We start from the raw sequence: 15,980 nt of genomic DNA, 5'->3' as shown, positions 1-15,980 counted from the left end.
GGCAGTGGGTTTGGCATATATGGCTTTAATTATGTTGAGATACTTTCCCTCTATACCTAACTTATAGAGGGTCTTTGTCATGAATGAGTGCTGAACTTTATCAAATGCTTTTTCAGCATCTATAGAGATGATCATATGGTCCTTGTGTTTGAGTTTATTAATATGGTGTATCACATTTATTGATTTGCGTATGTTGAACCAACCTTGCATCCCTGGGATGAATCCCACTTGATCGTGATGAATAATTTTTCGTATGTGTTGCTGTATTCTGTTTGCTAGTATTTTAGTGAGGATTTTTGCATCTATATTCATCAAGGATATCGGCCTGTAGTTTTCTTTTTTGGTTATATCTTTACCTGGTTTTGGTATCAGGATGATGTTTGCTTCATAGAATGAGTTTGGGAGATTTGCGTCCGTTTCAATCTTTTGGAATAGTTTGTAAAGAATCGGTGTCAATTCCTCTTTGAATGTTTGGTAAAATTCTGCTGTGAATCCATCTGGTCCTGGGCTTTTCTTTGTTGGGAGCCTTCTGATAACAGCTTCAATCTCCTTTATTGTTATTGGTCTGTTCAAATTTTCTACGTCTTCACGGTTCAGTTTTGGGAGCTTGTGTGTGTCCAGAAATTTATCCATTTCCTCCAGATTTTCAAATTTGTTGGCGTATAGTTGTTTATAGTAGTCTCGAATGATTCCTTGTATTTCAGATGAATCAGTTGTAATATCGCCTTTTTCATTTCTAATTTTTGTTATTTGAGTCTTCTCTCTTCTTTTTTTTGTTAGCCATGCTAATGGTTTGTCAATTTTATTTATCTTTTCAAAAAACCAACTTTTTGATTCGTTGATCTTTTGAATTGTTTTTTGGTTTTCAATTTCATTCAGTTCTGCTCTGATCTTAATGATTTCTTTCCGTCTGCTAACTTTAGGATTGGATTGTTCTTGTTTTTCTAGTTCTTTAAGGTGAAGTGTTAGGTTGTTCACTTGCCATCTTTCCATTCTTCTGAAGTGAGCATTTAATGCAATAAATTTTCCCCTCAATACTGCTTTTGCAGTATCCCACAGGTTTTGGTATGATGTATCATTGTTTTCATTAGTTTCAATAAACTTTTTGATTTCCTGCTTGATTTCTTCTTGGACCCATATGTCATTAAGTAGAATGCTGTTTAATTTCCATGTGTTTGTATAGTTTCCAGAGTTTTGTTTGTTATTAATTTCTAGTTTTAATCCATTGTGGTCTGAGAAGATACATGGGATAATTCCAATTTTTTTGAATTTATTGAGACTTGATTTGTGACCTAATATGTGATCTATCTTGGAGAATGATCCATGTGCTGATGAGAAGAATGAATATTCTGAGGTTGTTGGATGGAATGTTCTGTAGATATCTGCCAATTCCAATTGGTCTAGAGTCTTGTTTAGATCTTGTGTTTCTCTACTGATTCTTTGCCTAGATGATCTGTCTAATATTGACAGTGGAGTGTTCAGGTCCCCTGCTATTATGGTATTAGTGTCTATTTCCTTCTTTAGGTCTAATAGAGTTTGTTTTATAAATCTGGCTGCTCCAACATTGGGTGCGTACATATTTATGATTGTTATGTCTTCTTGATGGATCAGTCCTTTTATCATTAAGTAGTGTCCCTCATTGTCTCTTTTTATGGTTTTTAGTTTAAAGTCTATTTTGTCAGATATAAGAATAGCCACTCCAGCTCGTTTTTCTTTTCTGTTTGCATGGTAAATCTTTTTCCATCCTTTTACTCTTAGTCTGTGTGAATCTTTATGGGTGAGGTGGGTCTCTTGTAGGCAGCATATAGTTGGGTCCTGCTTTTTGATCCAGTCAGCCAGTCTGTGTCTTTTAATTGGGGAATTTAAGCCTTTAACATTAAGAGTTGTTATTGAAAGGTGTTGATTTATTCTTAGCATTTTATTGGTTGTTTGGTTGTCTTAGGTGTCTTTTGTTCCTTGCTTTCTGATTTACTGTTTGGTTTCTTTGTTTGTTGGTTCCTTAGGTTGTAGATAGTGTTTTTGTTAGCTTGTTTTCTCTTCATGAATGCCATTTTTATTGTACTAGCGGGTTTAGATTTTTCTTAGGTTTTTATGGCAGTGGTAGTTATTTTTCAGGAACCAAACCCAGTACTCCCTTGAGGATTTCTTGTAAGGGTGGTCTTGTGGTAGTGAACTCCCGCAGTTTTTGTTTGTCTGAGAAATATACTATTTGCCCCTCATTTCGGAAGGATAGCCTTGCAGGGTAGAGTATTCTTGGCTGGCAATCTTTGTCTTTTAGTATTTTGAAAATATCATCCCATTCCTTTCTAGCTTTTAGGGTTTGTGATGAAAAGTCTGATGTTAACCTGATTGGGGCTCCCTTATAGGTGATTTGACGCTTCTCTCTTGCAGCTTTTAAGATTCTCTCTTTGTCTCTGAGTTTTGCCAATTTGACTATGACATGTCTTGGAGAAGGCCTTTTTGGGTTGAATACGTTTGGAGATCGTTGAGCTTCCTGGATTTGAAGATCTGTGATTTTTCCTATACCTGGGAAGTTTTCTGCCACTATTTTGTTGAATATGTTTTCAATGGAATCTCCATTTTCCTCCCCTTCTGGAATACCCATGACTCGGATATTTGAGCGCTTGAGGTTGTCTGATATCTCTCTCAGATTTTCTTCCATGTCCTTCATTCTTTTTTCTTTCTTTTTGTCTGCTTGTGTTATTTCAAACAGCCCATCTTCAAGTTCAGAGGTTCTCTCTTCAACTTCGACAAGCCTGCTGGTTAAACTCTCCGTTGTGTTTTTTATTTCGCTGAATAACTTCTTCAGTTCAGCAAGTTCTGCTACATTTTTTTTCAGGACATTGATTTCCTTGTATATTTCCTCTTTCAGATCCTGTATACTTTTCCTCATTTCATCATGATGTCTAGCTGAGTTTTCTTGTATCTCATTCAGTTTCCTTAGAATTATCACTCGAAATTCCTTATCAGTTATTTCAAGGGCTTCTTGTTCTATAGGATCTAGAGTATGAGATTTATTAACTTTTGGTGGTGTACTTTCTTGATTTTTTGTATTTCTGGTGTCTTTTTTTTGGTGTTTATTCATTGTGGCAGGGGGTTTCACAGTCCACCGGTTTAAGACTAATGACTAACTAGGATGTTGCTGTGGTTGCCAATTTGGTATGGCTCCCGCCGTGACTGCTCAGTTGGCCTCTAGTGTCTTGTGTGTGTGGTTGCCTCGGGTCTTGGGCTTCTCCGGGGATCCACCTTTCTGGTCAGCTTGTACTCTGCTGGGCTGGTGGATCACGTACCACAGGGTGTGTGATCTCTGTTGAGCTTTCACTTTCTGTACAGGACTTCTCCCGGTTCCGTGTGCTCTGGCCCAGGCTGTTAGATCGTGCAGTGGCGACCCCACCGGGTGTGTGGTTTCTGTCGAGTCTCCGCCTCCCTGGCCGCACGTCTCCCCCTCTGTGCACACTGTGCTGGGTTGGGGCGTGTCTTCTGCACCCCTCGTCTATCAGCTGGGCCTTCAAGACCCTGCTCAGCACCGCCTCACCCAGGAAGTCTACCAGGTTTCTGCTAGGCACAGACGACCAGTCTCTCTGGGTGCCTTTGTAGCACTGTGTAGATCTTTCTCGGGTCTTGTTCACCTTTGTATCCCCCCGGTATAAACCGAGTCTAGTGCCCACCTGCAGCCTGCTCTCCGGCAGGTTCAAGCAGACCTGGGAACTCTCCTACCACACTATTCCCAACCAGAAATTCGTTAGGCTTTTTTCCAAACTGGTGGTCGCAGAGATGGTATCTGCCTCCCAGTAACAGGAAGTTTACCGGGGCCGGAGTCCAGGATGTGGTGGAGTGACAGTCGGCCCGCCCGTACTTCCTAGCCCTCCCAAAACTGGTTGGGACGCCCCACACCCCCAGCCCTGCCAGAGAACCGTGGAGGGAGTGGGAGAGGAGGTCGGCCCGCAGGGTCCGGAAAGCCCCGTGCCAGGCCAAGCAAATGGGCTCAGTGATGGCCGAGCAGGGCGGAGCTGCCCGCACCTGGGAAAATGGAGGCAGCACCGGGGCAGTGAGTGGCCTGGTGGTGCAGGCGGGAAGCCGCGTGGGCATCCACCCCCCGAACAGAGCTGTGCCAGGGATCACTCACAGTGCTGTGCCAGGTCGGGCGCTCGCTCTGTCTCTGGTTTGTTGCCTTCCGTGTTCTCGGCGCTGCCGCCTCGGGCTGTTCAGTCGCGGCGCCGCTCGGGCGCTCCCAGGAGTCTTCTTTAATGCCGGCCTGAAACCTCGAATCCTGGATAGGGCAGCTGGCCGCCTTCAGTGCGGCCCCAGCCTCCGGGATCCTGGCTGCATCCACAGCAGCCCTGGCGCCGTGTTCCCTGTTTCAAGACTCACTTTTGCAGCTAAGAATCAGTTCTTTTCCTGCTCCACACTTCAAAGCTGTTGCCTGTAAATGAGGCAGCCTCTCCTGCCGGGGGCAAAGTGGCGTTGAGCCCCCACGACCGGCCAGCAGCAGCAGTCCTCCCTTAAGAGATGGCCAGAGAAAGGTCCACAAGTTTCCCGGCTGCCTGAGGCCCAGTGGCCACCTTTTCCACCTCAGCTACTCCGCGCCAGCCGCCGCAGCCGCCGCCATCTTGAAACTCCCCCCCCCTGATCGAATTCTGTATATTTTAAACATTTAGATATTATGACTGGGTGGTTCAGATTATTATGTAGGCATTAGTTACACATCAAACCCTTAGTTACAGATCAAATTAGTCAGATTATCGAAGGTCACAAAAAATAGTTATGTAACTTCAGTAGCAACAAAAACATCTAATATTTATTGAAAGCTATACATACGCCAGACACAGGGTTAAACATTTGGTATGTATTTCCTTGGTTCATATACACATAAGACATTATTATTATTATTATTCTCATTTCTCATAAAATAACCTAAGCCAGCCAAGCATTTGAAAAGCTTTTGGTGGAGGTGAGCCCACTGGTGCCAGCCAGCCAGCGGAACGACATGGCTCCATGTGTCCCCTCATCCCACCTCAGACCCAGGGGGAGCACCAGTCTATGGATCTGACCCACCAAGTTTGGCCCAGAAGAACTCCACACACTAGGGGCTCATTCTATGACTACAGAGTCTAGAATGGGAGCTAAGTTGGTTTAACATAACCACCACCACACCTACTGTCAAGTAAGACAGTTCACCCCCTGCAATAGTGACCAAGGCCACTCCACAGCCAACCTCAGTGTAATAGAAGAAGCAAACCCCCTACCAAATGACCAAGCATCAGCAAAAACAAAAACAAAAACAAAAACACCCCAAAACAAACAAAAAAAACCCCCACTAGAAGTACAAACAATAAAGAAGAAATGACACCACTGAAAGGATACAGTAATGCCCCAAAGTCAGACTCCATGGAACAGGGAATCCTTGAAATGTCTGAAAAAGAATTTTGAGTAATGATCTTAAGAAAACTTGAAGAAATAAAGGAAGACTCAATTAGAGAACACAATGAAACAAGAAAAAACATCCAGAATATGAAGGAGGAAATCTACAAGAGATCAATACCATAAAAAAGAGTGTAGAAGAATTCCAGAAATGACTCACTCAACAAAATAAAAAACATGACTGAGAGCTTGAGCAGCAGGGTACAGCAAGCAGAAGAAAGAATTTCAGAGATTGAAGATGGTCTTTTTGAAATATCTCAAGCAGACAAAAACAAAAAAAAGGAAAAAAGAATTAAAAATAATGAGGAAAACCGAAGAGAGATAGCAGACCATCTCAAGCACTCTAACATCCGAATTGTGGGTATTCCTGAAGGGCAGGAGAAGGGAAAAGGTATTGAAAACCTACTCAAGGAAATAGTAACAGAAAACTTCCCAGGTGTAGGGTGAGATACTGATCTTCAGATCCAGGAAGCTCAAAGGTCCCCAAACAGATTCAACCCAAAAAGATCCTCCCCAAAACATATTATAGTTAAATTCACAAAGCTTAAAGACAAAGAGAGAATTCTAAAGGCAGCAAGAGAAAGGCATCAGGTCACTTATAGGGGAACCCCCATCAAACTAACAGCAGACTTCTCAATTGAAACCCTACAGGCCAGAAGAAAGTAGAATGATACATTCAAAATACTAAAAGAAAAAAACTGCCAGCCCAAAATTCTTTACCCAGCAAGGCTCTCCTTCAGAAATCAGGGAGAAATAGTATATTTCCCAGACAAACAAAAGTTGTGGGAGTTCACCACCACATGATCAGCCCTGCAAGAAATTCTGAAGGGAGTCATTCATCTGGATTCTGAATAATGGTGAGCATCATCACGAATACACAAGAAAGAGCAAAACCCACAGTTAAAACAAAAATGCCAGCAAGAAAGAGAAAGAAGCTAAACCATTCCACCTTAAATTCCCATCTCACATTGAAGAAGAGAAATAAAAGGGGAAATAATGATCAAAATATATTTAAGCCACCTAAACAGCAATTAAATGACACTTCTCAATAACTAAATGTGAATGGACTAAACTCCCCATTCAAAAGACACAGACTGACTGGGTTAAAAAGATAGACCCCAGTATATGCTGTCTTCAAGAGACCCACCTCACCTGTAAAGACACTCACAGACTAAAAGTGAAGGGATGGCAAAAGATATACCATGCAAATGGAAACCAAAAACGAGCAGGAGTAGCTATTCTTATATTGGACAAAATAGACTTTAAACCAAAAAACATTAAAAAAGACAAAGAAGGCCATTAGATAATGAAAAAGGGAACTATTCAGCTAGAAGACATAACAATCATAAAAATGTATGCACCCAATACCAGAGCACCCAGATATATCAAGCAAACACTCTTAGACCTAAAGAAGGAGATAGATCCTAATGCATTAATAGTGGGCGATCTGAACACCCCTCTCTCAGTATGGGACAGGACTTCCAGGCAACAAATCAACAAAGAGACACAGGATTTAATCTACACCCTAGACCAACTGGACTTGGCAGATATATACAGGACATTTCACCCAACAGCTAAAGAATACACTTTCTTCTTACCAGCTCATGGTACATTCTCCAGGATAGACCACATATTAGCTCACAAATCTAGTCTCAGCAAATTTTTAAAAGTTGAAATCATTCCAGCAATCTTTTCAGACCACTATGGACTAAAATTGAAGATAAACAATGAGCAAATCACTGGAAGATATACAAATACATGGAAAATAAATAATAGGCACCTGAATGACCTATGGGTCCAAGAAGAAATTAAACAGGAAATCAAAAAATTCCTAGAAACTAATGAAAATAAAGATCCATCATACCAAAAATTGTGGGATACTGCAAAAGCAGTACTAAGAGGCAAATTTATTGCAGTAAATGCTTATATCAAAAAATGGAAAGACTCCAAATAAATGACCTAACTCTACACCTCTAAGAACTTGAAAAACAACAACAATCCAAACCCAAAGGCAATAGGCAAAAAGAAATAATTAAGATCAGAGCAGAACTAAGTGAAATAGAGACCCCCAAAACAACAGAAAAGATTAACAAAACTAAAAGTTGGTTTTTCGAGAAGATAAACTAAATAGACACACCATTAGCTAGATTACCAAAAAAAAAAAAAAAAAAAAAAAGAGAGAGAAGACCCAAATAACAAAAAGCAGAAATGAAAGGGGAGACATTACAACTGACACCACAGAAATACAAAGAATCATTAGAGACTATTATAAACAAGTGTATGACAACAAATTTGAAAATCTGGAAGATATGGATGTTTCTAGACACATATAAATTACCAAGACTGAACCAAGAAGAGATAGAAAACCTGAACAGACCAATAACAAGAAAGGAGATTGAAGTGGTAATTAGCAATCTTCCAACAAAAAAAAGCCTGGGTCCAGATGGCTTTACAGCTGAATTCTATCAAACTTTTAAAGAGGAGTTAATACCAATTCTCATGAAACTGTTCCAAACAATCGGAACAGGCACTACTCTCCCAAACTCATTCTATGAGGCCACCATAATTCTGATACCAAAACCAGATAAAGACACAACAACAACAACAACAAAATTACAGGCGAATATCCTTGATGAACCTAGATGCTAAAATCCTCAACAATATGTTAGCAATTAGAATACAGCAACATATTAAAAAAATTACACACTATGATCAAGTGGGATTCATCCCAGGGATGCAGGGATGTTTCAACATATGAAAGTCAATAAATGTGATACATCACATCAACAAGCTCAAGGACAAAGACCATATGATTATCTCAATAGATGCTGAAAAAGCATTTGACAAATCCAACATTCCTTCGTGATAAAGACTCTCAACAAATTATGTATAGAAGGAAAATACCTTAACACAATAAAAGCCATTTATGACAAGCCCACCACCAGTATTACTCTGGAAGGGGAAAAATTGAAGGCCTTCCCCTTAAGGACAGGAGCAAGACAAGGATGTACACTCTCACCGCTTCTATTCAACATAGTACTGGAGGTACTAGCTAGAGGAATCAGGCAAGGGAAAGAAATAAAGGAATAATTGGAAAAGATGAAGTCAAACTTTCTCTATTTGCAGATGACATGATACTATATATAGAAAAATCTAAAACTCTATCAAAAAACTCTAAGAGCTAGTTAATAACTTCAGTAAAGTTGCAGGATACTAAATAAATGCCCAGAAATCGGTAGCATTTATATACTCAAATAATTAATTAACAGAAAGGGAAATAAAGGAAGTAAGCCCATTTATAATTGTCACACACACACAAAAATATGATACCTAGGGATCAATTTAACCAAGGAAGTTAAAGACCTCTACAATGAGAATTACGAACCACTTCTGAAAGAAATTAAAGAAGATAGAAAAAGATGGAAAGATATTCCATGCTCTTGGATTGGAAGAATTAACATTGTGAAAATGTCTATATTACCCAAAGAGATCTACAGATTCAATGCAATCCCCTTCAAAATACCAATGACATTCTTCACCGAAATGGAAAAAACAATCTTACCTTTCATATGGAAAAACAAAAGACCCCAAATAGCCAAAGCAATCCTGAGCAAAAAAAACAAAGCTGGAGGTATAACTCTGCCTGACCTCCAATTATACTACAAAGCTATTGTAACCAAAACAGCATGGTACTGATATAAAAATAGATATTTAGATCAGTGGAGTTGAATAGAGAACCCAGAAATCACTCCTCAGGCTTATAGACATCTGATATCAGACAAAAGCAACAAAAATCTACATTGGGGAAAAAGACTGCCTCTTCAATAAGTGGTGCTGGGAAACCTGGATATCCATATGCGGAAGAATGAAACAACATGCATCTCTCACCATACACTAAAATCAACGCAAAATGGATTAAAGACCTAGGTATAAGACCTGAAACTGTAAAATTACTAAGGGAAAATATAGGTGAAACACTTTAGCAGTTAGGTCAGGGCACAGGCTTTATGAACATGAGCCCAAAAGCACATGTAGTAAAAGAAAAAATAAACAAATGGGACTATATCAAAGTAAAAAGTTTCTGCACAGCAAAGGAAACAATCAGCAGAGTGAAAAGACAGCCTACAGAGTGGGAGAAAATTTTTGCCAACTATGCATCCGACAAGGGACTAATATCCAGAATATACATAGAACTCAAGCAATTATATAGCAAACAAATAAATGACCCAATTAAAAAATGGGCAAAGGAGCTGAATAGACATTTTTCAAAGGAAGACACAGAAATGACCAACAGATATGTGAAAAAACGCTCAACATTCCTAGTCATCAGGGAAATGCAGATTACAACTACATTGAGATACCACCTCACTCCAGTTAGACTGACTGTAATCAAAAAAACAGTGAATAACAAATGCTGGCGAGGGTGTGGAGAGAAGGGAACACTACTGCACTGTTGGTGGGAATGTAAATTAATACAACCAGTATGGGGTTTCCTCAAACAACTACAGATAGATCTTCCATATGATCCAGCAATCTCTCTTCTGAGTATATATCCAGAGGAATGGAAATCATCATTTCAAGGAGATACTTGCACTCCTGTGTTCACCACAGCTCTGTTTCCAATAGCCAAGATATGGAACCAACCTAAATGTCCATCAACAGATGATTGGATAAAGAAACTATGGTATATATACACCATGGAATACTACTCTGCCATAAAAAAGAATGAAATATTCCCATTTTGCAACAACATGGATGAACCTGGAGAAACATGTTGAGTGAAACAAGCAAAGCACAGAGGGATAAATACCTCCATGTGCTCACTCATATGTGGGAGCTAAGAGAGAAAGGAAGGCAGGAAAGAAAGACCACAGTAGTCCCATGATCCAAAAGAGGGAGGGAACATTCCTAGGGCTACAAATTGAAGTTGAGGGGAGAGGGGGAGGGGGAGGGAAGTTGGAGGATAATTGGGAGGGGACAAAGGGTACAAAAGTAATTTCTGGTAACGGGTATGTCCCAAGTATGAATCTGGCCCCCACATCATGGGCAGGAAGGGGGCAATCAGCTTTGTATCTCATGAATATCTGAAAGAAAGAAAGAAAAAGAAAGAAAGAAAGAAAGAAAGAAAAGCTTTTGGTGGTGTTACTCTCTCCATTAAGTTATGGCTATAATTTATAGCTTTAAGCAACTACTGTGAATAAATGGGAGATCAGTTTTTAAACATACAGCTTAATAGCTGAATGAGAAGCATGATAAGCCTGAATTTTGTTCTCCAAACAATTTAACATATGTGCCCATATATATAAGGCAATTCGCATTTCCTAAGAACATCCTAAAAGTTGTTTTTGCCCAATTAGATTATATAAACTTTCAGGGAGGTAGGTGAAATAGATAAATGTTGCTTATAATATTTAACTTATTTAGTTACACATAAGCATTTGAAAGTCTTTTACTATGGACAATTATATATTAAATTAGAAATGCTGCTTTTTTCTCTCGTATTTTATTAATATTCTTTCTATGTAGTTTCTATATCAGTTTCTTCATTATTCTTGGAGCCACTTTTTGGAAACATCTCACTCAGTTTTCTAGAGAATATTATGTTTACTTCTGCCTAAGTTGCTTAAGAAACCACTTTTAAGTCTGTTTATGAAGTCTGTCACTGCAAATTTTATTTACAGCTCCAAAAACTCATTGCCTCATTTTTCTCATAGGACTGTTTTCATGGTCTGCACAATGTAATCATATTTTATTGCTTATAAAAGTGACTTTTAAAAGTCTTGTTTGCATGGCATTTCACATTCACAGTTGTGAGGAATCACTCTCATATACAGTCATGGATTACTTAACAACAGAGCTTCATTCTGAGAAATTCATCGTTAGGTGATTTTGTTGTTGAACGAATGTCATAGTGTACACACACAAACCTAGATGGTACAGCCTACTGCACACTGAGGCTGCGTGGTATAGCCTATTGCTCCCGCCACTGTTGTATATTTGGCCATCGTTGACTGTATAATAAATAAATCTCTTAGATTTTTTTATCTCCTTTTTTTTTCTTTCTTAGCTGATCTGGTAGGTGACCTCCATGGCACCCCATAAATATCTCAAATTAACACTGATTATATGTCAGTGCTATGCTGTTGAAAGTTGAGTAGCGGAGAGAATACTCTGAAATATGAGAAACTGTGGACGTTGTGAATACTCAAGTTTAAGATAACTCTCTTTTTTCTGAGGACTAATTCTGGGAAAACACATACTTAATCAGGTGTGCACAACAACTGAAACTTTATCAACTGGGAAAAGAAGTCACAAGAGTAGGTTTATTTGTTTTTCTTCATGATGTTCTTTTTAGTTAATTGTGGTAAAATATATATATAACATACAGTTTGCTGTTTTACCTATTTTTGAAGTGTCCTATTTAGTGGTATTAAGTACATTCCCATCATTGTGCGAGCATCACCACTGCCCTTCTCCAGAAGTCTTTTCATTTTGTGAAAGTGAAACTCTACCCGTCAAACACTAACTCTCTCTCCCTCCAGCCCCTGGCAACCACCCTTCTATTCTCTGTCTCTATGAATTTGCCTACTCCAGGTACCTTATGTAAGCGGAATCGTACAGTACAGTATTTGTATTTTTGTGTCTGGCTTATTTTACTTAGCATAACGTCTTCAAGTTTTGTCCAGGCTATAGCATTTGTCAGAATTTCCTTCTTTTTTAAGGCTGAATAATATTTCATTGTATTTATATACCACGTTTTGTTTATCCATTCATCTGTTGGTAGACACTTAGGCTGCTTCCGCCCTTTGGTTACTGTGAATAAGGCTGTTATGAACATGTGTGTACAAATGTCTTTTCAAGACCTTGCTTTCGGTTCTTTTGGGTATATACCCAGAAGTGGAATTCCTGGATAATATAGTAATGCTATTTTTATTTATTTTTATTTTTATAGACCTTATTCAGATTTATTTATTTATTTTTATTGAAATGTAATTGGTTGTACATATCGATGTGGTATGATGTTGATTATCAATACCTGTGTGCAATAGTGATGCTCAAATAAGGATAAATTAGTATATTCAACATTACATAATGTAATCATTTTTTGTGGCCCTTTGCCAATTTCTCACTAACTCCCCCTTTCTCTCCCCCTTTCCCACCCTTGGTGGCTTCAGTTCTGTCCTCTCCTTTTGAAGTTCAACAAATTATTGTGATTGTTCTTTCTTTCCTTTTTTATTTCCTTTTTTTTTTTTTTTTTTTTTAGCTCCCACTTATAAGTGAAGACGTGGTATTTCTCTTTTTGTGTCTGGCTTATTTCACTTAACAGAATTTTCTCTAAGTTCATCCATGCTGTTGTGAATGTCAGAATTTCATTCTTTTTATGACAGACTAGTATTCCATTACAAATATATATATACCCCATTTTCCTTATCCAGTCTATGGACATTTAGGTTAGTTTCTACTCTTGGCTACTGTAAACAGAGTTGTAATAAACGTGAGAGTGCAGGAATCCCTTTGACACAATGATTTCTATTCCTTTGGTAAATATCCAGCAGTGGGATTGCTGGTTCATATGGCAGTTCTATCTGTAGCTGTCTGAGGAAACTCTATACCATTTTCCATAATGGCTGCACTAATTTACAGTCTCACCAACAGTGCAGGAGTGTTCCTCTTTCTCCACATCCTCACCAGCATTTGTTAGTCTTTTTGATAATAGCCAGTACAACTGGGGTGAGATGGCTCAGTGTGGTTTTGATTTGCATTTCCCTGATGATTAGTGATGTTGAGCATTTTTTCATGTGTCTGTTGGGGATTTGCATGTCTTCCTTTGAGAAATGGTGGTGAGAGAGCACTGTGTTGTAACACTAAGGTGCAAGGTTTTTTTTTTTTCCCAGAGGCTGGATGGTATGGATCCCGCCTCTGAAAACAAAAACAAAGACAAAAACCATAAAAAAATAATTCTGGTTTTAATTTTCGGAGGATCCGCTATGCCATTTTCTACAGAGGCTGCACCATTTTACGTTCCCACCAACACCGCATGAGGGTTCCAGTTTCTCCCCATCCTTGCCAACACTTATTATTTTATGTTTTATTTTATTTTTTTTATAATAGCCATCCTAAAAATAAAAATAGTGGGTTTATTTTTAATGTTGTGTTAAAAATAAAACTTTGAGAAATCTTCCTTGGTGTTCCTGCTTTATCAAGGACATTTGTTTTGTATATGAATTATTTTCTAATAAAGACAGCAACCAATTGTTCATGATTGATATCACTGTACAGTGCAATATAGTATAGTTGATAGGCTAGGATTAAATTTCCAGATGAAGTTTACACACCACACATTAAACTTAAAAACGTAGGTAGACTAGGAAGGGGAGAAAACAGACATTTATTTAGCATCTACTATGCATCAAGCCCTGTATTAGGTATTTTGTATATGTTATCACATTTAATCTTTATCACAGCCCTACTGGTACATGTTAAAACTTTCACTTTACAGATGTGGAAGTAGAAACTCAGAAAGAGTAAGTGACTTTCTGAAGTCACAAAGAGAGGGCTGGAGATGTGTCCAATCTGTTTGTCTGATGCCAGAACCTGTGCTCTTCTTATTATCTGTTGCTGTCTGTTAAGTACAAAACACCTCATTAGTCTAATTCATATGATTTGTGAAGTATTTCCAATGCAGTATCTCATGTGTTCACTATAACACCCCCATGAAGTGGTTAGACACAGTATTATCTAGATCCACATTTATAAATGTGGGAAATTGTGATTCATGGAGTCTTGTGCTGTCTAAGCTCACAAAACAAGCTGGAAGCAGAACTAGGACTGGAATCCAAGCCCTTATATTCTAGATCCAGGGTGCTTCTCACTTTATTATGTGCCCTTTTACCATCCTGAGCAGCTTATGTAGTTATCCAACCTCATTAAGTCAAAGTTAGAAGTTACAAATGTAGACTCTTTTGATTTCTAATTCATTATTAATCAATTTGGCAAAAGGCATGATATTTACCATTCCCTTCCTTACCCAATACTTAGATAAATAGGTTATATTTATTAATATAATCCAATAAGTCATTCTTCAAATCATGATTGGATGACTACTGTATCTCAGACACTGTGATCAAGGCTGGAAACCCAGAGATAAATAAATGAGACATGTCCTTGTCTCCGTGAAGCTCACAATATAGCAGGAGATTCTTTATTTTTTTCTTTTTAAAAAATCATTCTTTCTGTAACTTATTTTCTTTTCTTTGCTGTCCATTTGAGGTAAGCAACCTTTTATTTTCTCAGGGTGACCCTGGAACTGATGGTTACATCCAAGGCCCTAAGGGAGAAAAAGGAAAGTGTGGGCATGAAGTAAGGTGGTCTCTGTTTGCTTGGGGGGACTGTACATGTGGGAACAGCAGGTGCAGAAGACTTTGGCATTTTGGTTGGATCAGAATGGAAAACCAGAGAGCAAACCTGTGGGTCCCTATTGTCCATGGAGACCAGAGCTCTGAATGCTAATCCCCACTTACCTCTTGTCCTTGCATCCTTATTTCATAGTTTTTTTCTGTATAAATGCTATCTCTCACAACACTAATAGTAATAACTAATAACACTAATAATATATCTCCCACAACACTAAATGATAATACCAATAATAGCTCCCATAACACTAATAATACTCTTTTATCCTTGATTTCCTCATCTCCAAAATGAAAGCATTAGACTAAGTGATGCTCAAGATGTTTCTGGTTTGCACATTCTCCAGTTTTATAGTGATGTATTGATTTAAAGGATGCTCAGGGTCATTACACTGCTGGCTTGCTTTCCATCACAACCGGTGCTGATTGATGTGAATTGGGTACTAGCCATTTTTAAAGATGAGATCCTTGTCTGGTTCTGAAAACTAGAAGCATCATGACAGATGATCCATCACAGAAGGAAAAAAATTTGTTAACTTGACAGATGTTAACTTCTTGGGAGCCATATTTAGGTTTTTATGTCTGGGACATTAAAATGCATGATTCTGAAAAATGACTAGAATAACTCAAGTGCTTGGTCCTCACAGCTTATCATTCCTAATTTCCAGGAATGCAGTCTGCAAAGCAAGATGTTTGCAGCTGGAGAGGAACCTCTACTTACGTTGAACTCCAATTTTGCATCCTTTGATGAAACCGTAGGACATTGGCTCTCCTCCCTAGATTGTGGCTAGTTAGCACCCATTTTATATATGTCCAGATCCTGAGATAAAACCAGTATGTAACAAGATCATTACTCATGTAGCTGTGTGAGAAAACCACCATGACTTGCTGCAAGAATGTTACAGTTGTTTTGGACAAACCCCATTGAGAGGGTTCCCTTTGGTGAGTTGAGATCAGATAGCCCTGTGAATAGCAACTCAATTGACTATGGGATTGAACTAAGGGAACAGCAGGGCAGCAACCCTTAACCTATGTGGGCCTCAGTTTCCTCATCTGTAAGGTGGGAAGATTAGGGAGACCATTTCAAAATTTTCCATGGGTTGGTGGTTGTCCTGGGAAGAAAGGTCATGATCTGTGTATAAACTGAGC

The 15,980-nt window shown here is 38.7% G+C and overlaps 1 pseudogene; it reads left to right on the top strand.

Moving 5' to 3' along the window:
- LOC134390046 (collagen alpha-4(VI) chain-like) overlaps positions 1-15,980 on the top strand; it is an 82,475-nt pseudogene that overhangs the window by 20,338 nt on the left and 46,157 nt on the right.

This window comes from Cynocephalus volans, chromosome 11 (assembly GCF_027409185.1).
Source record: "Cynocephalus volans isolate mCynVol1 chromosome 11, mCynVol1.pri, whole genome shotgun sequence".
Lineage (NCBI taxonomy): Eukaryota > Metazoa > Chordata > Mammalia > Dermoptera > Cynocephalidae > Cynocephalus > Cynocephalus volans.
The sequence above is the reverse complement of the archived record's forward strand: the minus strand, read 5'-3'. Positions and strand labels throughout refer to the sequence as shown.